Source organism: Bombyx mori, chromosome 9 (genome assembly GCF_030269925.1).
Source record: "Bombyx mori chromosome 9, ASM3026992v2".
In the NCBI taxonomy this organism is placed as follows: domain Eukaryota; kingdom Metazoa; phylum Arthropoda; class Insecta; order Lepidoptera; family Bombycidae; genus Bombyx; species Bombyx mori.
This window is the reverse complement of record NC_085115.1, coordinates 12596481-12618280: the sequence shown is the minus strand read 5'-3', so window position 1 is coordinate 12618280 and position 21800 is coordinate 12596481. Positions and strand designations below refer to the sequence as shown.

At 37.1% G+C, this 21800-nt stretch overlaps 1 protein-coding gene and 1 long non-coding RNA gene across 3 annotated transcripts in view; one reads left to right on the top strand and one right to left on the bottom strand.

Annotated features, from left to right (window-relative positions):
• The first annotated feature begins 557 nt into the window (after nucleotides 1-557).
• The window catches only part of LOC101735345 (uncharacterized), a 62456-nt gene continuing 41213 nt past the window's right edge, over nucleotides 558-21800 (top strand). For both annotated transcript variants that reach the window (XM_012694728.4, XM_012694726.4), the window contains exons 1-2: nucleotides 558-826; nucleotides 8773-8821. The gene's annotated coding sequence lies outside the window, so the exon portion shown is untranslated. The remainder of the gene's footprint in view (nucleotides 827-8772; nucleotides 8822-21800) is intronic.
• Nucleotides 2469-3070, bottom strand: LOC134199437 (uncharacterized). The gene is made up of 2 exons (XR_009973921.1): nucleotides 2903-3070; nucleotides 2469-2704 (listed from the first exon to the last, which is right to left on the bottom strand). It is a non-coding gene; the product is annotated as an uncharacterized LOC134199437 (long non-coding RNA).

Sequence of the window (21800 nt, the reverse complement as noted above, 5' to 3'; positions counted from 1 at the left end):
TAATAATATAGGAAGTGTGTAGGAAGATGATGTTCTTCCACGAGAGTTTCTTTCTCTGAGTAAAGTTAAATACATAGCTATTTAAATAAATAATAAAGATAAACAAACTTTCAGAATTAATGCGAATACATGAGAATTCGTGAGAATCGATTATTTCAATGTAAAATGACCTTGTTGCGTATGCGGAAAATAGTTTTCTGTCATATTGGTTTTTATATCATAAACACATGTTAATTCATCTTTATTAAACTGAATCAGTCCTTTCCGGAAAGAATGATGAAGGTTGGTAGCTACAACTTCGGATCTACTTATGCCCTTTCTAGAAGTGGGGGTATTCAACAAGCCGCATAGGTGTAGTAGTAATAGCCTAAGCTTTAGTTAGTTTCATAATGGGCGATCGTCGGCATACTCCGGTAGACCATCGGATTCTTTCGCGACCTACGCATGAACTATAGCAACTATAGCCAGTATAGCACTGGCGAGAGCGAATGAGACACATTGTCGACAGCGCCCCCCCCCTCCCTCCCTGCCCAGGCACAGATATTACCTTCACAACTCGTCAGTTTAGCTCGAAGTTCGTTCTAGAGCGGTTGTTTCGTCGCCCATTGACGATTTATCCGTCTTTTAATTCGTGTATTCCTTGAAAAGAGCCTATAGTTTGAGACTTCTGGACGAAATGTGCGTATCGTTATTTGCCTAATAGTTTTATCGTTTCCGGATAATGGATTTGTGTTGAATTTGTGAGAGGACAGTGTAGTGGAGTTATTTGCGCTACGACGTCGCTCGTCGTGCCTGAGTTGGCGTTGTCCCTCCGATTCTCTGCAAGGTAAATACTCATACTACTATAAGAGTGATCGAATACGTGGACGCAAATAAGTGAATTTTTCTCCTAATACCTTTATATTATTACGGAAGTTCTAGTCTCTCAGACTGCTGAAGATTGTGTACAGTTAAAGTCCAAAGCAATTTATGTGTACCGTTAGCCAACGTTGCGGTCGATGCCAATTCGCGGATGTGCTTGTTAGAAATCGACAAATAAAAATTTGCAACAAAATGTTCGGGTCACATTTAAGAGAACACACCAGTTACGGAAGATTAATCGGGAAAGTTTGCGTTTAATAAAATGCAATTCAATGCCATTATCTGAGTAAAGCGTATTACGTATGCGGAAGTAGCGATACCTCTACAATGTTCTTCAATCACGGCCCGATGAACATCTGGCCTTTGTTTAATGTTTAGTAGGTAGTCACTAAACTCGTCGTATCGATGTACGACTAAACAATTCGTTTCAAACATCGAATGCTTCCGAATAAAAAGGGAACAAATCAAAGATATTTTAATTAGGAAGTCTTTCGATTGATTCGATCAAACGACTCGACTTAAAATGTTCTCCAGCGCTTCTAATAGGCGTGGCAAGTGGCCAAGTGATTCAAGGCTCACAGAGACTGGTTTTTAAATCGAACACTACGAGTGCCCACTTGAGAAGTTTCGACATCATCATCCGACGGTGGGTCACCAGATAGCCTTTGTGAATTTCTCGTATATTATATAAAACTTATTAGTGTTGATTAACATTAACTATTTCGATAAATGCTAGAAATTCGGTTATTGTGTAGGTATTAAAAAAATCCAAAACAGTACATATAGGTGTCATGTTTCTTTTTTATCGTATAAAAATCCAAACATATTAAGCGTGAAGTTGATAGATTAATGAAATAGATTCGTTTATTGAAAATCACAACCACCTACACACCTTAACAAAGAAAGAAGATCTCGAAGTGAGATTATTATGAAGGCAAACATTTCATTGTTATTTTTATGCACCTTAATTGAAGCTATAACGAGAATTAACTATAACTGCTTTAAGTACTATATTAAAAATAATCAAAATTGAATCAAAACGTTTTCAAATGTTATTATCGTCTATTTTTAGGCTAGATGCTATTAGTGTTCGCGAAGCAGTACACTAACAATAAAGTAGGTCGTGATATTTTTGCGCCTTACCTGCAGCAATCCGATCACATGTTTGTTGAAAGCAATGAAATTGAACTAGTTTGACATCGTTGTGTGCTAGAAATATGTAGACCAACGCGGTATCAGAGAAAAATTGTTACGAATTCCAAATCAAACACGATAAAAGAACGCTGTCGGCCATGATTTATCGGTTGTTGTCACTCGAACGTAAATGTATCTAAAAAATATTTGATACGTTCCGAAAACGCTAGTGTGGTGTAGATTAATCGCATCATGGCTTTCGAAGAATGCTACTAAATAAACAGGTCAAACACCGAGAATACGTTTTTAGTCGGAAGTGATTCATTCACACATGCACATTTGAATTGGGATCGAGAATCTGAGAAACAAAGTTGCTTCAAATTCATAATGTCGCTCATTCGAAATCACTCAACATAAATATCTGAGTATACTATTTATTGCACTGCAATCAAGTATAATGTAGTAAAACTGTCTTGTTAACGTACTTTTTATTTGTGACTAGAAAATATGGAGGGCAATAGAGCCAGTGAACGACCGAAATAAAGCGTGAAAGATAATTTCTCCGTGGTTTGGCCGATGTCGTCAGCTGATAGTCCGGGGTTAACGACCTCGACTTTGTCTCGATGTCCGCGCACTTATCGTCCTGTACGATGAAAGGTCGATGGGCTATCTGACTATTTTTATAGATCCGATTTACGTTCCGACAACCCTGTTGGATGAAAGAAACGAATTAGGCTCGTGTGTTCGATATTGATTGTTTAAATTGATGATTATTTTGTTTACAAAAACAATTCGTATTCTAGTAATGTTGCGCGTAACGAAATAACGCAACGTTGAAGGTCAAAGCGTGAATGATTTATACCTAAACGAAACTGGTATTTAAATATGTAATTTTTTTTTTTAATACTTAATAAGATCCTTTTCGATAAACTTTTCGATGCTTATAGCAGCTCACAAAAAGGAAACAGACATTGCCATCGTACCGGTGACGCCACATCCTCACGAATAAACCGGCAAGGTTACTGTAATTGACCAAGATTGCTTTGCAAGCGTTCACGAAACGCAATATTTCATCTTACAGTTTGACATTTCATAATTTATACCTACGATTTTCCAATTTACGAATCGAAATTCGAAATTTAAAAGCAAACGTAGGGTGCTTCGTAACGAACAATGTGTGGGAAAATAAAAATTTACTGTAATGTATAATTTTAAATAAAAATTGACTGTGATGTATAATTTTAAATAATTGACTACTGTTAGCTAAATACAATAAACAAGTTCACAAAACCACAATTGTATTATTAATATTGCATGTAAACTCAACACAACGAACCTACGTTAAGCTCGTTGTACATGTCCTGTAATATGCCGACGCACGACCAAAGAGATTCTATTTAAACATTTTGTACTAGCCCCAGCAAACTGTCAAAAAACATGACCGCTTGACGGGTCTGCGTTCTCTTCGACCGTAGAAAGGTAAGGACTTGCAGTTGCGTTTAATCTAAGACCAAATATGTGAATACTTCAATAAAACGCAGTTAACCTCTACCTCTATCGGCACGAAGCTTCGTTGAAGCCACAATAAACATACCCCTTTTTTCCCTACCTTTGCTGATAACCATGAGAGGCTATTTAAGCTTCACGTGAACGTGTAGGTGAGCTCATGGGGCTCAAGCTAGAAGTGTCGCTAACACTGGCCCTAGCAAGAGCAGTGCTTCGCAGAATCTAACCCCGGATCGGAAACGCGACCCACCGAGAAGATCCGGCGAGAAACTCAGTGGGCGAACGTAGTGTTATGCGTTAAAAACATTTTATTCCCTACCTATTCGCTGGTAGCCTAAGGGGCTATTCAAGCTTCTCGCAGACGAGATAATAGCAATCTGGCTGCGAGACAAACGCAGCACGATAACTAGATGGTATTAAACATACTTGAAAGCAATTTAGTAGACGCAACGAACCATCGATATTGATGTAGTAGATTTGTTAAAGTGAGCTTTCATTACAAACCTCTTAACGCCACTATGTGTTGGCTCCAAGCGGCAGGCCTTTTCAGTGACAAACTATACATTCAACGCAAATACTTACAGCTAACAGCAATTATAGTCCGTACAGTGTGTCCATGTAAATTAATTAATCATTTTCATCCGCCATCTTTAAAATACTGTTTTGCTTAGACGCAATGTGTGGGTAGTTGAGTTTCGTTTGATTTCATCTTTCGAGTGTGGGAGTATACAAAAGGTAGATAGCGCATTGAATTTTGATTCTAATTTTAGCGTAACAATTTGTCAAAGCTTCACCAAAGCTCCTGTGGCGGGCATGAGATCCGGGAAAAATATTATAATTTACTGATTAGGGAACGAATACATAAAAAGGTAAAAATTAATTGAACAGATCAAATAATATTTCAAACAGAACGAATGATATTTTTTGGGACTCGGAATTTTCCTCAGATAGGCGTTTGAAAATCTTATAATTAAATATAAATATCGTTATAAAGAAAATTGTGTGTTTATATTTAATTACAGATTTATTTTTTCGTAAAAAACTATATTTCTTCGAACGTTTTCCATTCCCGATCCTGCGGACAGAATGGAAAGCAGTCGACGTCGCCCAAAACACGTCATCTCGGATCCTCCCGATCCACTAACGGTGCTTTTAGGTACTTCAAGCACCGGTCACCGTTCTCGTCGAACCCGTCGCTTGCGACGAAGGGCTCGACGAGTAAATTAACTCTCAGACACAGCCCACTGAGTTTCTCGCCGGATCTTCTCAGTGGGTCGCGTTTCCGATCCGGTGGTAGATTCTGCGAAGCACGGCTCTTGCTAGGGTTCGTGTTAGCAACGTCATCAGGCTTGAGCCCCGTGAGCTCACCTACAAACGTTAGGGTTACGCTGAAATAGCCCCTAAGGCTATCAGCTTAGGTAGAAAAAAAAAAACGAACGTTTTTTTTTACGTAACCAAAAAAATAAAATCAAATACTTCCATACAGAGTAAAGAAGGGAACAGAAATTCGATTAGAGAGCACTCTAGTGTCGTTTTCATTTAGTTAACCAGTTCGCTCTGTCCGAACCACCATCAAGGGACTAACTTGATTAATTCTGTTGTTTACGTTAACTCGAACGTTGTTTAAATTACTTACAATACTGATTTAGCCTTCGAGACCGGAAATTGCTTTAGGAACTCAATAATTGCCGTGAAAGCTTTCGTTATAAATCGATTCTGTACTCTACTCTGTAACCGTATTGAAAGATGTCACTAAAATGTTTTCATGTGGTAAACTCAAGGAGATAGCGTTCGAACCGGGAAGCGTGATTGTTTCGCCGCAGAAACTGGTGGTAGGTGGTTTTTACTGGTGGTAGGATCTCATGTAAGTCCGCGCGGGTAGGTACCACCACCCCGCCTATTTCTGCCGTGAAGCAGTAATGCGTTTCGGTTTGAAGGGTGGGGCAGCCATTGTAACTATACTTGAGACTTTAGAACCTTTATCTCAAGGTGGGTGGCGCATTTACGTTGTAGATGTCTATGAGCTCCAGTAACCACTTAACACCGGGTGGGCTGTGAGCTCGTCCACCCATTTAAGAAATAAAAAATAAAAATAGGCAGAAAGACAATTAATGATACCGCCGATCATTAATTGCTCGCAATAGACCTTGCCACTAATTATGATACCAGTAATTTGGTCACCTTATTAGTTGGTCGTTGAATCGCCGGCTCGGGATTCGGTTATTTGCAGGACTTAAATCCCGCCATAATCGTCTTATTTGATACGAACATACCGGCGACGAACACGGCGCAACAAACCAGCAATTATTATCACAAGCCTTTGCCGCAGCGACGGATGCGTGGAGGTAAATTGCGCAACGGCTTTTGTCCCCAATCTTCTCCCAGGGTCAACAGTTTCAATTTCGAATGTCAATTAATGTCACTACGCAACAATAACGAAGCTATTGTCGTAAAATTCATATTGTCGGATTAGGTAATCGTAAATTCATCTTGGACAATTTAAAGATTGCCTACATTCAGTAATAAAGTTGTACGAATAAGTTTACTGTTAGAACTGGTTGTGCAAGCATTAACAGAGTGGTGCGACCATCGGGTACTGGTCACTTTCACCGTTCGCGCGTCCGCCATCTTGTCGGCGTGGCCATGTCGTGAGTTTATGCTGCTCAATCTCATTAAAGAATTGGCATGCTTTTGTTACGCGTCACTCGTGTTACGTCACATATACGTCTTACACACAGCACCTACGTGCTCATTAATACATTATTGCTTCAGAAATATTAATATAAAAATAAAACTTACATTGATAATTAAATTAAAAAGACGACAATAAATCAATGAGAATGTAATCAGTTTTCAATTAGCTACTTAATTAACTCCAAGGGATCGTGGTCTCCCACATAATTTTATAAATAATCCAATGATTTACCATAATCGTATCAGGTAAACCTAAATACATAATTCAACTATTTTTACGATTTAATCTCGCGTTTTTATTGTCATTACATTAAGTATTTATTATTTACAACGTTTTAAATACTTTACGGTTTTCGTAGTGACGGACGATCGACGAAACACCAGAGATTAAACTGTAAAAATAATTCTAAATAACTTTGCGACACACGAAAACAAGTTTTTTTTTTCTAAAATATGGTAAAAATTATTATTTTAGAATATAGATAGCACAAGAGAAAAAAATGTATACGTAAGTATAATTATTGTACTGATGATGTGGCGTTTTTAAGCTCTTACAAGGTCGTTATGAGCGGAATGATTGTGGTGCCAATGTCTGCCGCGAAGTAGTAATGAATTTATGTTTTAAAGGTTGCTATAGGGCAATTAAGACCGCGATCTATTTAATATTTTACGGAACGGAAACATATAAATATACATACATAAATAGAGCAGGCGAATAAAATCGACTATTTCTTTAATTATGTTGCACTAGTTTTTCGGTCCGAATGTTGTTCTGAAGACAAAGGATTAATCAAATAAATATACATACGTATGTACCTACTCGTTCCGTAAAGTAAACTTTGAAATTCCAAAGTCGTAAGCAGTTGTTTCGGGCACAGAGCTCGTGACCTCCTTTGCCGCGACCGTATCATAGCGACTTCATTTCCTCATAGCTACTTGCCAAAGTTTTGATAAAACATTTTTTTTTTTTTTGAGCACTGAAGGTCGTTGAGTTGTTTCATGAATAAATTTAGCTAGATTTTAACGCAACGTCTGCATCCAGTTTCCTCGTCTCTTTTGATGTTACAGTAGATCACGATGTGTTTAAAAAAAGTAATAAATACATTGTAATCATTGTGATGCATCAAAGTTTACCGACTATAAGTTAAATTGCAAAAAAAGACCGACAATTTCGGGGCATTTTTAATAATGAAAATTATAATATTTGTGTTACTGATCGGCTTTAGACATCACATGTTGATCAGCAAACTATCTTGAGAATTAGAGGTTTATAGTAGGCGAACAGCCTGAATGTTATTGCTCGAAACTTGTATGTGTAAACTGTCCTTAAAAATGAAGTCGTCGTGGCCTAAAAGATAAGACGGTGCATTCGTATGTAGCGATGCAATGGTGTTCGAATCCCGCAGGCGGGTACCAATTTTTCTAATGAAATTTGTACTTTTTTTAACTTCCACAGTGAAGGAATAACATCGTGTAATAAAAATCAAACCGACAAAATTATAATTTGCGTAATTACTGGTGGTAGGACCTCTTGTGAGTCTGCACGGGTTGGTACCACCACCCTGCTTATTTCTGCCATGAAGCAGTAATGCGTTTCGGTTTAAAGGGCGGGGCAGCCGTTGTAACTATACTGAAACCTTAGAACTTATATCTCAAGGTGGGTGGCGCATTTACGTTGTAGATGTCTATGGGCTCCAGTAAACACTTAACACCAGGTGGGCTGTGAGCTCTATTCAGGTTTTTGAAAAATATAATCTATACATATAAATTTCTATGTGTGTATGTTTGATCATTATAGAATCTTAAACGGTGATTCGATGAATTTTTTACGAAATATTCAGATAAGCTTAGTAGGTGGGTGATCCTGTGAAGTTTGGTAGCGATAGGGTCAAAGTTAAATAAAGGATCGGCTAGCAAATAGGACCGAGCCTGACTAATCTATTGTATTATAATACTTACATGTAGATTTTCGCTTAGACGCTTTACAATTTTACTATTCATGCACGATGTCTATCATATAATATAAGAATCAAATAATTCTTGTCCTCGCGTAACTAATAAGATCTCCTGGCCATCATTAATCCTTCCTTCATAAACAAAAAGAATTTAACATTATAATGAGTACGCACAAATTAGAATGTTCCTCTGCAGTACGTGCAAGCACAGAACATAAATTATTAAAATTAGTAAGAGTACTTAAGTATATGCCCCCAAAAATGTATACATCTGAGAATTATATTGTCAAAAGATATTTGAATGCTGTTCCCTCAGCATCATGACATACATTAAAGAAGCTATAATGAGCACTATGGTAGTCAGTTTAATAGCGCTGCTTTCCTATCTATTTTCAATGGCTGATAAAGATTATTAACTCAAAATAATAAAAAGTAATCCAACCAAAAAGTCAATTCGGATTAAATGTCATCAAAAATTCGTTACAATATCCAGAAAATGAAACTTGAAGATCGATTCAAATGTCCAAATAAGCTTATAAAATGCTTAAGTCTGAGTCACTGGGTCAGTAAAACGGAAACAGTATCCAAATAACGAATTTCAACGCTTATCTTTTTGTTTCAGACATTCCATCGCACTAAGCACGAGGCAATAAGAGATTTTCGCGAATAACGTGAGTATATTTCGTTTAAGTGTAATGTAGTCGAATTTTATTTATTTTATTTACGCTTTTATTGGATTACACGAGGTTCTACCATCATGGAAGACAAAACCGGCAAATTAGTTTTAATTATAAAGTGTCTAGCGAAAGCAAAAAAAAACTATTCAGATATTAGAATAGATATAGGATTTTACGCTGCAAATCAAGCCGATGTCCATGCCTGTGACAATGTTCAATAAATAGCGGAGAGAAGATTTGTCATTACGTCTGTTACATACATACGGTACATTTTATCAAGCGTTTCAATTTGAACGATTTATCAAGCGTTTCAATTTTATCAAGCGTTTCAATTTGAACGATGTGATACCCGTTTTGTAATAAAATTGGGACTTGGACCGCCGATCTCAAGGTGGTATGATGGCATTCGCATTGTGCTGATACGGACTGTGGTAACCACGGCAAATAGCAAATACTAGGACACGTTTAAACAAATACATAATAATATTATGTTTTTAATATCAAACTTTATTTACATTCTAATCGCTTTAAGTTTCTGTATACATATATGGATGTTGTATATATATTGTGTATGCAGATTTTAATGGACAGTCCGTATTTAGACCGTACGTGACCGCTTTCTCCGTCCAAGTTTTTTCTATGACCGGTTGTCTGGAAGGGATCGTTGTTAGCGATAAGACCGCCATTTGTACGGTTTTTTTACCTTGCTTACGTATCTAAACTAGTGTACAATGAAATGTAAATGTATCAAATAGCTACAGATATTCTGCACAGAAATGTCAAAATAAAAAAGGATTAGCTCATGTCTATGTCGCGATCGACCTTCTTATAAATACCTACGCGAAAACTTGTGTTGAAACGGAAAGAGGTTCATTGGCCTTCAGAGAAAAATTTTTTTTAACAGATAATGTTTAGATGTAAGCACCGCATGTGTACGTTCTATGTATACACGAGCCCGTAGTAATAAACTAGCGTTCCGCTTTCGAACATGTGGCTGCGCGATAATAATTCAAATATTTTTAACGTAACGCCTACTTTGACGAATCCGTAAATAATTAGTTTTTTTGTTCAAATCAACTGGGCCCGTAACATAGCTGTAAAAACAGAGTCCTAGATTCAACGAAACTAGACTAAGATTTTCTTTTGCTTTATGTCAGGTACAGTTACGAGACTAGAAAATACGAACAAATACGTTTTCGACAAAGGTCCGGCCGGGAATCTAACCAGAATCCATCATCTCGTTTTTACCATCGCACCGCCCGCCACCGAAGTAGAGTTCATCCATACTACCTGGAGCCACTGCGTTCATCCACAGTGCGTTTCCAGAGATCATTTTTAACACGTACCATCCGGTTTTGGAATGAGTTCCCCTCCACGGTGTTTCCCGAGCGCTATGACATGTCCTTCTTCAAACGAGGCTTGTGAAGAGTATTAAGCGGTAGGCAGTGGTTTGGCTCTGCCCCTGGCATTGCTGACGTCCATGAGCGACGGTAACCACCTAACATCCGGTGGGCCGTATGCTCGTCTGCCTGCTCGGGCAATAAAAAAATAAAAAATCTTTAGCGGTCTTAGTGTATTCATGTTACAGTTTGGTCTTTAAGCAGACGACCGGCCACAGGCCCTAAGTAAACCCTCCACAAAGCCCTTATTTTGGCAAATCGGAGTAGGATTTCGCCTATAGGAAAAGCCTACAGATAGATCTTTATTGGATCAAACATCGTTATCATTGATGTTATTTTTATCGAGATGAATGTTCCTATTATTTCTATTTGGAAATTATATACAAATATTCAAGACCTAGGTTTATTATTGGCGTTATCTAAACTTTGACCGGTTAAATAAATAGTTGGGTAAACTTATAAAATAAACTAATGGTTACCTATTACTAATACAGACGGTGAGACTGTTCCGTTATTAACAGAATTGATACGCAGTTGTTTATTCTCGCGACTAACAATCTTCTACGAAATTCTTAACGTCTGAAATAATGCATATCGAGGGTTCAAAGGCGGTTCAAAGGTGGTTTAAGCGACATTTCGCTTAACACCTACGCGATATTTATCTTTGAAATCAAAGCTCCTTTTTATTTGGTATTACATATACATATTTGGTATATTGTTGATACCAAATCGATGTTTTTCATGGAACTTCAATTAAGTTTAACCCATTGAAATAGCTCAAGTTTTTTTTTTTTGTTATAATATTTTTCCAAATTTCAATCTTTAAATGGCTCTCCTGTAAAGTTTCAAAAATGTTGCTTAAACAGGCTTAAACCAAATAAGCTTTCATTCATCCCTCGATATAGTGACTACAAGAAACGCAAGACGAAACCGTAAAAGTAGTTTGGATTATATCCACATCTTGCGAGAACCGAAATAAAAATACTATAAAAAAATATTGGTAAATGTTACGTTTTCATGATTACGGGTAAATAACAATTAAAGTAATGCAGTTACAAATTACGAATCGGTCAAGAACCGTTTACCTAAAAACCTAAATACATCGCACATATGCACACGAAATAGAAATGAAAAAGCTGGTATAAGTACCCTGTAACCTAGTTTTTTTTTTATTGCTTAGATGGGTGGACGAGCTCACAGCCCGCCTGGTGTTAAGTGGTTACTGGAGCCCATAGACATCTACAACGTAAATGCGCCACCCACCTTGAAATATAAGTTCTAAGGTCTCAGTATAGTTACAACGGCTGCCCCACCCTTCAAACTTAGGAGAATTGACTTTATAATTCATAATTAATCAATTACATTATTATCTCTATATATCAAGACTGTGATTTATTTTCGTTGTTGACGTCGAGCTAATCTGTATTCGCGTTTTTTTTTTCTTACGCCCACACTAGAGGGCCTCTTTCGTCTGCACGGTCAGTAGGTGTTGGTATCATCTAATTATCATTAATTTTGTAAAACTGTTTGTTTTACTAGTAGATTTTGGTGTGAGTAAATGTAGGTAGGTCCCACTCTTGCCTCCTGCCTCGAAGGTTTGGATAGCAGGGCGACCGTTATGACAACAAAATTGATATTTCAATATTATATCAAATAGTAATTTATTAACCAACTTCAAAAAAGAAGGAGGTTCTCAATTCGACTGTATGTTTTTTTTATGTTTGTCACCTCATAACTTTTGACTGGGTGAATCGATTTTGATGATTCTTTTTTTATTAGAAAGCTGACGCTTCCCGTGTGGTCCCATTAAATTTAGTCCAGTTCTGATAATGGTATTTATGAGAAAATCATATAAGTCTTTAAATTTGCATTAAATACGTGCGCGACAAATAGATGAATAACTCAATATCACGATTTCGATGATTATTGTTTTTAGTGTATATTAATTTGTTTTGGAATATGTTTTTTTTTTCTATTTAAAGTCGGTTTTTGTTAAAGCATGTCTATTTACAATTATAACGATTTTCCTGGTCGTCCATGAGCAGTTAAGTGAAGAAAAATCGTCATTTACGAACAAATACGTACGTAAGCATATTTTAACTGTAACAAATGTATATCTATTGATTTTTTTTTTTTTAATATGATTGATACGAACACACCTTGCCGTCTTAAGACTTGTTCGGACTAGCCAAGTATTTTAGTCGAGTACCGAGTAATTTAGTAGCTAAATGTCTCTGAGCACCAAAAATTTAGTCTTTTTTTTTTATTGCCTTTGTAGGCAGACGGGAATACGGCCCACCTGATGGTGAGTGGTTACCGTCGCCCATGGACTTCAGCAATGCCAGGGGCAGAGCCAAGCCGCTGCCTACCGCTTAATACTCTCCACAAGCCTCGTTTGAAGAAGGACATGTCATAGCGCTCGGGAAACACCGTGGAGGGGAGCTCATTCCATAGCCGGATGGTACGTGTCAAAAAAGATCTCTGGAAACGCACTGTGGATGATCGCAGTGGCTCCAGGTAATATGGATGAACTCTACTCCGGTGGCGGGCGGTGCGATGGTAAAAACGAGATGCTGGTATCATCTCGAACAATTCCTAGTCGAGTAGGTTTGTAAATAATTTAGTCAAGTCAATCCAATTTTTTTTTTCGGGCTAGTAGCGAGTAGTTTAGCCACTAAATTACTCGGGACTCGACTAAAATACTCGCCTAGTCCGAACAAGGCTTTAGAACTCACGTCAGTTGACTCGGTAATTCTTCCAACGCCCTTACGTTTTATTCAGTTGTTACTGTCAAATACACCTGCTTCGTTGTTAGATTAATCATGTATGTTCCGTTTGTATACTTCGCTATGTTTTATACACGTTTTAGAAAATAAATTATTAGATTTGTATCTTTGTTTTGTGTATATTCATATAACAGAATATATAGAAAAAACAGGCAGAAATGTGTGGCGGGTAGCCATCATACAACGCAAGATAATTGACAGATGCCTGAATATCGCTTACGACATTTTCAAGATAAAGCGCATATATACAAGTTCCGAACTACAACATTCGGACCGTCGGTCTACCGAGCAATATCACCCGCTCGGTGGAAGATCTTTCCATTCGTCGTATATTCCCAAAAATGTCGAGAGACAATAAGCAAATTGACTTGTATCTTACGTAACCTTGACATCTAAAAAAAATAATCACAAGGTGAAAGGGCTTCGTCAAAAAAAAAAACTCCCTTCTCAACTATTCAAACGAACTTGACCCAGCTGTGGGAAGACGAACGGACCTGAAAAATGTCCGACTCGCCCCGGAGACTGACCTTCGCAAACTTTTTGTATCAGTTGCTACTTGTACTGTTGCATTGTGTTCATTGCTTAACCTTGTTTTAACATTAAAAAAAAAACGTTACCATCTAAATTTAATCCAATGTTGTTGAAATTCACGGATAGTTGATAAATTTTTATTTATTAAGTTGCACCAACAAAGTGATCATCAATACAAAACATTGAACAATTGACAAAAGTTCATGGCAGATGTCACCTCAATTATAGGTGCAATCGACAGTGCATTAACAACAAAAATAAAAAAAATATTATATGACTAAGATTTGATTACATTTGATTGAATGCTTAAGATTAATTTATATTTAATTGGGAAATGATCCGCGACAGATTTTTGTGTGAGACAATTAGAAAAAATATCTATTCCACGTAAAATTAGTTCAGCGCAATCGGACAACTCCGAATTCAACCTGAAACCCTGTTAGTTCGTGGAACTGAAATAGTTACGCACTACAAAGTATCCAATCTCCTCAAGGTACTCACTCACGAGCTCAACAAAAAAAGCCTTTGCTACAGCAAATTTGATTCGCGATACAATACAATGAATTTACGGTTCGCGTTGTCGCGCCATGGGGCGTGGGGCGCGGGGTGCAGGTCAATGACGCGCCTCGTCCGTGGCCCCCGCGCACCCCTCCCCGCAACTACAACACCGACTACCATCATCTCGGTATTTAGTGCACGAGAGTATTCACCTACCTGTTCGGTGCTCTTCCAGATACGTCTAAAGTGGAAACGTTGACTACGCGTAACTTTCTAGACTGGTACGCTTGGAGGCAACTGTAATTCTATTTTCAATTTCGAAACTCGTTCGATTCTTTGCGGACTGAACCCTGGCTACTATAAAATCTATACTAATATTATAAAGAGGAAAGATTTGTTTGTTTGTTTGTTTCGAATAGGCTCCGAAACTACTGGACCGATTTGAAAAATTCTTTTTCCATTAGAAGCCGACATTGTACCTGATGAACATAGGCTACTTTTTTTAATTTTTTTTTATTTTATTTTTTTGGTTTCATGTGTGTTTTAATGTTTCCGAAGCGAAGCGAGGGCGGGTCGCTAGTAATCTATATATTAATACGTGAAGCAAAAACTTTGTATCCCTTTTTACCAAAATTGCGCGGACGGAGGAGTATGAAATTTTCCACACTTATAGAGAATATAGAGAAGAAATGCACAATGCTAATTTTTTTTTTAAATAATGCATAAAAGATACATTAAATCAATAAAGAAAACGTTACACACACTACATACCATGTATTTGACGCACACACGCATGCATACTATTTATTGTCAAACTTTTGTTCTTGACGTCTGTTGTCAAATTGAGAATAGATTAAATATTGTTTGTCTTTATTCATATTTTTTATAGTGTAGCCTTAGCGAAATTTGTGATTATAGAAGTATAAAATACAATCATAATAGTGTACAAACTTACAATTCCAATTAATTATAGTCGGGACCTCTAGTAATAATAATAAGGCTCTTTGCTTCTTCCATGTTCATTCTTTTTTTTGAATTCGATTCAAGTTAGAAATAGCGTACGTGTCTGTCAAAATACACGCGACTCTCGATAAGCATGGCGTAACAGGCCGCTTTCGCAAAGTCGTTTCGTAACATTCAATGCCGAAAATAGTCGAAAGTTACTTCACGTTTTGTCCTCCTCACGCACCTCGCTTTCCGGTCAGTTAAAGAAACTATTTTATTAACGGACTTCGTTCTTAATATGAATCCGAAATGGCTAAGTCACTTTATAAAATAGTGTTGTTTGTGGGCCTTCAGAGACGATAACAGCTTCCTTTATTTTTTATATAATTTTTTGTTACTATCTTTTGTTGCACAATGGAGTGACATATTCACTAGGTCAATAATCTCCTTAAATAAAGACATAATAATATTTTTATATTAAGATTTTTTTTTATCTGAAATACTACTAATTGCACACATTGTGTGTGTGTGCTACATTCGAAAACGCGTTTGTAAATAATTGTAAAATGAATCAGAAATCGTAAAAACTTGACCAATAAGAGACCCGGAAGGACAGGGACGTCATTTACATTTTACATCGACAATTTCCTATAGCGGTTGTTAACAACGTTTTTCCTGTGCTTTTCCAATAGCTGCCTCCGTTAATGACAGCTACATGCACATGCGAGACCGTAATGGTCTAAGAAAGGTAACACAGCTATATAAATTAATGACAAAAAAGACAGGAATAAGTAATGTAAAAGCCATGAAATTATTTTTTATTTATTTTTTTATTGCTTATAATCTGTGGATGAGCTCACAGCCCACCTGGTGTTAAGTGGTTACTGGAGCCCATAGACATCTACAAATCTAAATGCCGCCACTCACCTTGAGATGATATAAAAGGTCTCAGTATATATTAGTTACAACGGCTGCCCCACCCTTCAAACCGAAACGCATTACTGCTTCACGGCAGAAATAGGCAGGGCGGTAGTACCTACCCGTGCGGAGTTACAAGAGGTCCTACCACCAGTAATTACGCAAATTCCTTATTCCTATATTCACCGTGGAAGTCAATCGTGAAGACATCTTAAGTATGTATTTCTTTAGAAAAATTGGTACCCGCCTGCGGGATTCGAACACCATTGATTCGCTACATACCAATGCACCGGACATCTTATCCTTTAGGCCACGACGACTTCAAGAGTACGTTTCTTAACATGCTTTACAGTTTATTGTTTAGGCTTTTCGGAGATTCCGTTAGGTAATCATAACCTCTACTTACGCAGCTCAGAATATGAGGCACGACTTTGTAAGTATAATTTAATATATTTTACTAACTTTAAAAACTGATTTAACTGCACACGAACGATACGAATACACGAGTATTGTATTCCTAATTTTTTTCAGTTCAAACAGAATATTTATTTTATTTAACAATTTAGTTCAAAACAATGTTTGTGATTATAAATTATTTATTTAATTAAGCTAATTAAAGAACAGCGTACTTAAAATGTTACTTAATAACTTATCGAGGGGTGAAAAACTTTATTTGGTTTAATCAAGATTTTTGCAACTTTACAGCAGAGCAGAGAAAGCTGTACATTCTAAAATTTGGAAAAAATAACGTAATAAAAAAAAAACTAGGGGTAAACTTAATTGAAGTTCAATTAAAAATGTCGAAGCTTTGATGCTATAATACCAAATAAAACGAACATTTAATTGCAAAGATAAATGTAGCGTATTAAGCGAAATGTCGCTTAAACCAAATAGCTTTTCTTTACACCACGTTATGAAGTTTAAAATAATAAAAAATACAATACGAAATCGAAGCAAAAAATAATTTCATATTTTCCTATTCCATTCTATAAGGATATAAGAGCGAAATTATAAAATTATTGTATTGTCGTCGGTCCCTGATGCGTATGTTCGGATTTCAATCGAAAGTCTTAAAGAAAAAGTAGAAGTGAAAAATACTCAAAAAATCCGTTACATACAAACACGCATATTCACACACCAAGCTAATAAAATAGTGTTAAAAATACTAAGTATAAACTATATGGTATGGCTATGATTGTTTTAATACATCTTGGTAATGTTTCTCGAACAATACGTTAAGGCACACAGTCAGTAAATGCGTAGAGCTACGCGGATACGGTTGGGGGGTTAATGGTTCCTTGACAGGGTGTTCACCTTCAACTATACACCGCATAATATATTGTCAATTTTACGACACACAAAGCAAATTACATAGCAACAAGTTTTGTATCTGTACAAACTTTCCGCGAAATATTGCTCAGTTTTTTAAAAAGTCAAAAATATAGGTGCCTACGATAATAGAAATGAAAATAAATTCTGTGTTCATTTGAAGAGTTTTATAAACTGGCAACATTGTTGTGACTCGAACAAAAAGTTTCTTTATGCAAACTAAACTCCTATAACTTTAAGGCTTACGGCGCTCAAGTATCAAACTATATTTCCTAGAAGTTTCAAATCTCGTCATCAATTAGCTTAGACTATTCATTGTTAGTCACGATACTCTTATGCAAAGATGATTAAAAACCAACTAATGAAATTTTTAAAAACACAACGCATGCCTAGTGAGTCTTTATTAATTTGTTTGTCTCCTCGTTATTAATTTGAGATTTTTTTTTGTTGCTTAAATGGGTGGACGAGCTCACAGCCCACCTGGTGTAAAGTAATTACTGGAGCCCTTAGACATCTACGACGTAAATGCGCCACCCACCTTGAGATATAAGTTCTAAGATCTCAAGCATAGTAACAGTATAGTTAGTTTTTTCTTAAACCACTCCCAAAGATAACCTTTTAATTTAATGAAAACTAACAAAAAGTTATCGATACATGCCCGAAGAGAAGGAATGTCCGTCGTATCTGATTATCGTGCTTTTCGTGAGAGCAGTACTCCCGATAAGAATCTCCAGCAAGCCAAACATGGACCACGTGTGCACAGAGCGACGACACACATTCCGCTTTTGTATATTTCACGTGTGTATAATTCACTTACGTTGAATCTGTTCTGTTGTTTAAATAAACACATAATCCGTATACTATGTCTGAATGTTTAACAAATATTCGTAAATAATTCAATATTAAGCACGCCGGCCGCCTTCACAGTTTGTTGACATTTTATTAATATTCGAGATCATTTACAAGAAATACGGGTTTTTTTTTGCATATAATTGTTATGTTGTAAACCTTGAGCTCCCAATTCCGTCAGCAGAGGTCGCAGAGTACAGAAATAAATTTTGTTGAAAGGTCAGTACTTTTTCAAGAGTATTTGAAGGTTTATTGACTGAGCACGAATATAATATCGAAATGTATGATTTTCAGACGAAAAAAAAAGTGGAGGGAAAGCTCATAAATACATAAATCTTTTTATGGAACATTTGATAAACAGTTTTTATTTTATTTTCGTTTCGTTTCAGAATTCGAATTTTACTAGAATTTACATTACGTAAATTTTATTAACATCACATTAGAACTGAAGTGAATTAAGGAATATCTTTTTATGTTTTATTCTGTCTAGATTATCGCTGTAAACAATGTACTAGAAACTTGGTTATTGGGCTTGTTTTGTGCCCGCACGGGAACATGTTATGCATTCCAGTTAAAAAATTGGAGAGACGTTAAGCCACACGTGACTCATGTCTCAAGCTGGCGGTGTTCATGTTGTAACCAAGTAGGTAACGAGCTGGTCTACTCATCTCATCGTTCTCCTGCCCTTCTCCGAGTCACCTGGGGTCGACGCAACATGTTTTCTCCTTCCCTACTCCTCTATCATATACAATTTCTTCGCTCACTCCCCTCTTACACATATCGTCTTTCACGCAATCCATCCATTTCTTCTTAGGTCTACCTCTTCCTATATATCCTTTCACATTCATAGTTAACACTCGCTTACCAACCTCATTTTCATTTCGTCTCATCACATGTCCATACCATCCCAAACGCGCAATTCTCAGCTTCTCTGTCACAGGTGCCACTTTCAGACTTCCTCTAACGTATTATTTCGTATTCGTATCCGTATTATGTCTACTCATTTAGGGTAATCAAAAAACTTAAAACTTTATAGGTTATTGAGTAATGAAATAGTTAGTAGTAATCATAGTTGCCGAACGATGGCGCGGTAGCGCGCACACAACCTTGCGGGCGGCGCGGCGCAGGCCAGATTTTTCGAAGGTCGATGACTCGCGCCTCTAATCGCTGCGAGTTATTATTATTTGTTAACGCACCCCGCCGACAGCGCGAACAATAAACCCGAGTCGCTCGAATACGCGATCGGGAAGCTCCGCTCATATTATAAAAACTTGCCACTTGTACCCCGTGACAGCGTCTTTCGTGCTTCATTTGTCTCCCCTAACCTGTTCGCTTAACCTTCATAAGTCAAGTTATAATTAACTAAACATACACTGTAAAACGAAATAATAGCTTGTGAATTGGCACACAATGCGGACACGTTGAATCGACATGAAAAAGCTACTTACTTTCCAAAAAAAAAAACACGTATACGTGTACATGCAACATGTGTGTTACCGCCACGTGTTACGAATACCTTATTTGTAATTCACAAGTGTCATATAATTTAGACGAACAATACATAGCGTCCTTTCGTTGATTTAAATGTACCACAACATTGTGTTCGACCTTCGGCTTCCACAACATCTGTGCGTTCGTTAGAACGACTTACAAAAAAAATAGTAATACAACGGATATCTTTGTCGACGTCCGTAAAGCTTCGTTCGGACTAGGCGAGTATTTTAGTCGAGTAATTTAGTAGCTAAATGTGTCTGAGCACCAAAAATTTAGTCGAGTAGGTTAGTAAATAATTTAGTCAAGTCAGTGCATTTTGTTCTATTTTTTCGGGTGAGTAGCGAGTAGTTTAGCCACTAAATTACTCGGTACTCGACTAAAATACTCGCCTAGTCCGAACAAGGCTTAACATGCGATCGCGCGTCGCATCTTTTTTTTTTTTTTTTTTTCCTACCTAAGCTGATAGCCCTAGCGGCTATGTCAGCGTAACCCTAACTTTAGTAGGTGAGCTCACGGGGCTCAAACCTGACGATGTTGCTAACACGAACCCTAGCAAGAGTCGTGCTTCGCAAAATCTACCACCGGATCGGAAACGCGACCCACTGAGAAGATCCGGCGAGAAACTCAGTGGGCTGTGTCTGAGAGTTAATTTACTCGTCGAGCCCTTCGTCGCAAGCGACGGGTTCGACGAGAACGGTGACCGGTGCTTGAAGTACCTAAAAGCACCGTTAGTGGATCGGGAGGATCCGAGATGACGTGTTTTGGGCGACGTCGACTGCTTTCCATTCTGTCCGCAGGATCGGGAATGAGCGCGTCGCATCGTATACTACAGGAGTCAACCCGAGTACACTCACTAAACAAAATCAACAAATATCTTCTGTGATAATCTACATAAGACAACTATTAGAATTTGTAAAAATAACCCATAGACACAGCCCACTGAGTTTCTCGCCGGATCTTCTCAGTGGGTCGCGTTTCCGATCCGGTGGTAGATTCTGCGAAGCACTGCTCTTGCTAGGGTCAGTGTTAGCAACACTCCGGCTTGAGCCCCGTGATCTCACCTACACACGATAGTGAAGCAGCAAAAGCCTCTCAAAGCTATCAGCACAGGTAGGAAAAAAAAAGTAATAATACTCAAATCAAAAGTTTGACTGTAGCAAAACATTGACATTGCTGTCTCCTGTATGTATGTACTATAGTCAATGTGTAAATGTTCCCTCAAGATTCGAAACGGCTCTATCTATTTGGATGAAACTTTCAGAAAGTCTTAATATTGGCCGAGCGGGCGGGCGATCCTGGAAAGTTTGAGTTGAAAACGGACCGGTTTTTATAATAATAAGATTTTAAATAAATATAGCTGAATAATAATAAAATAATTTATTGCCTTTCACAAAGATTAAGATTATTACACGTAAATAAATAAAAGAAAATAAAAAAACGTAAAAGGAGGTGGCTCAGCTGATGTTGTTCAAAGTGGATGCATTTATTGTGAGATTCAAGGCTAGGTACGTGTGCAGTAAAAATAAAACAAAGACAAAAATTTATTGAAAAGATGATAGATGAAAAACTAATCTATTATTATAAATATAAAACATAATATAAAAATAATAAGTATAACTTATGATTGGTTACTACAATAAAACTTACGATTGCTATGTGTGCCATTGTAAGTATTCGCGAGTCGCGTGACATAGAAACGGTAAAAATACTTTTAATTGTGAGTTTTCATAAGCATTAGCGATAGGCCTATATTTTGATAGTAAATAATTTAGAATAAATCGACTAGAATCTTACAATTGTGAATAGATTCGTGCATAAGGATCTTCTTCTTCTTATCTTTATCTCTCTTTAAGAGGTCGGTGGATCTTCTTTTTTGCTTTCAGTCATCTATGAACTCTCGCAAATCTTCTTTCACGCACAAGTCTTTATTACAATGATCTAAAAAGGTTGAAATCAAATAAATTTGATCTATGTGTTGGCGTTTCTTCTTAAGTTTCGAGGCGTGGGCTGCGTCTAGACTGTTTAATATTTAACAGCGAAATTAGATATTAAATCACAATTTACTGATAATGCGTTTTGTTTGTTACTGGGTAATAAATTTATATTCAAAGAAACCTTAGAATCCCACGCTTAGAATTGAGAACCTCCTTTCTATATCATTTTAAAAATATATTTCATTTTTAGAACCCATGGACAATTTAAAAAAAAAACAATTTATAGTTT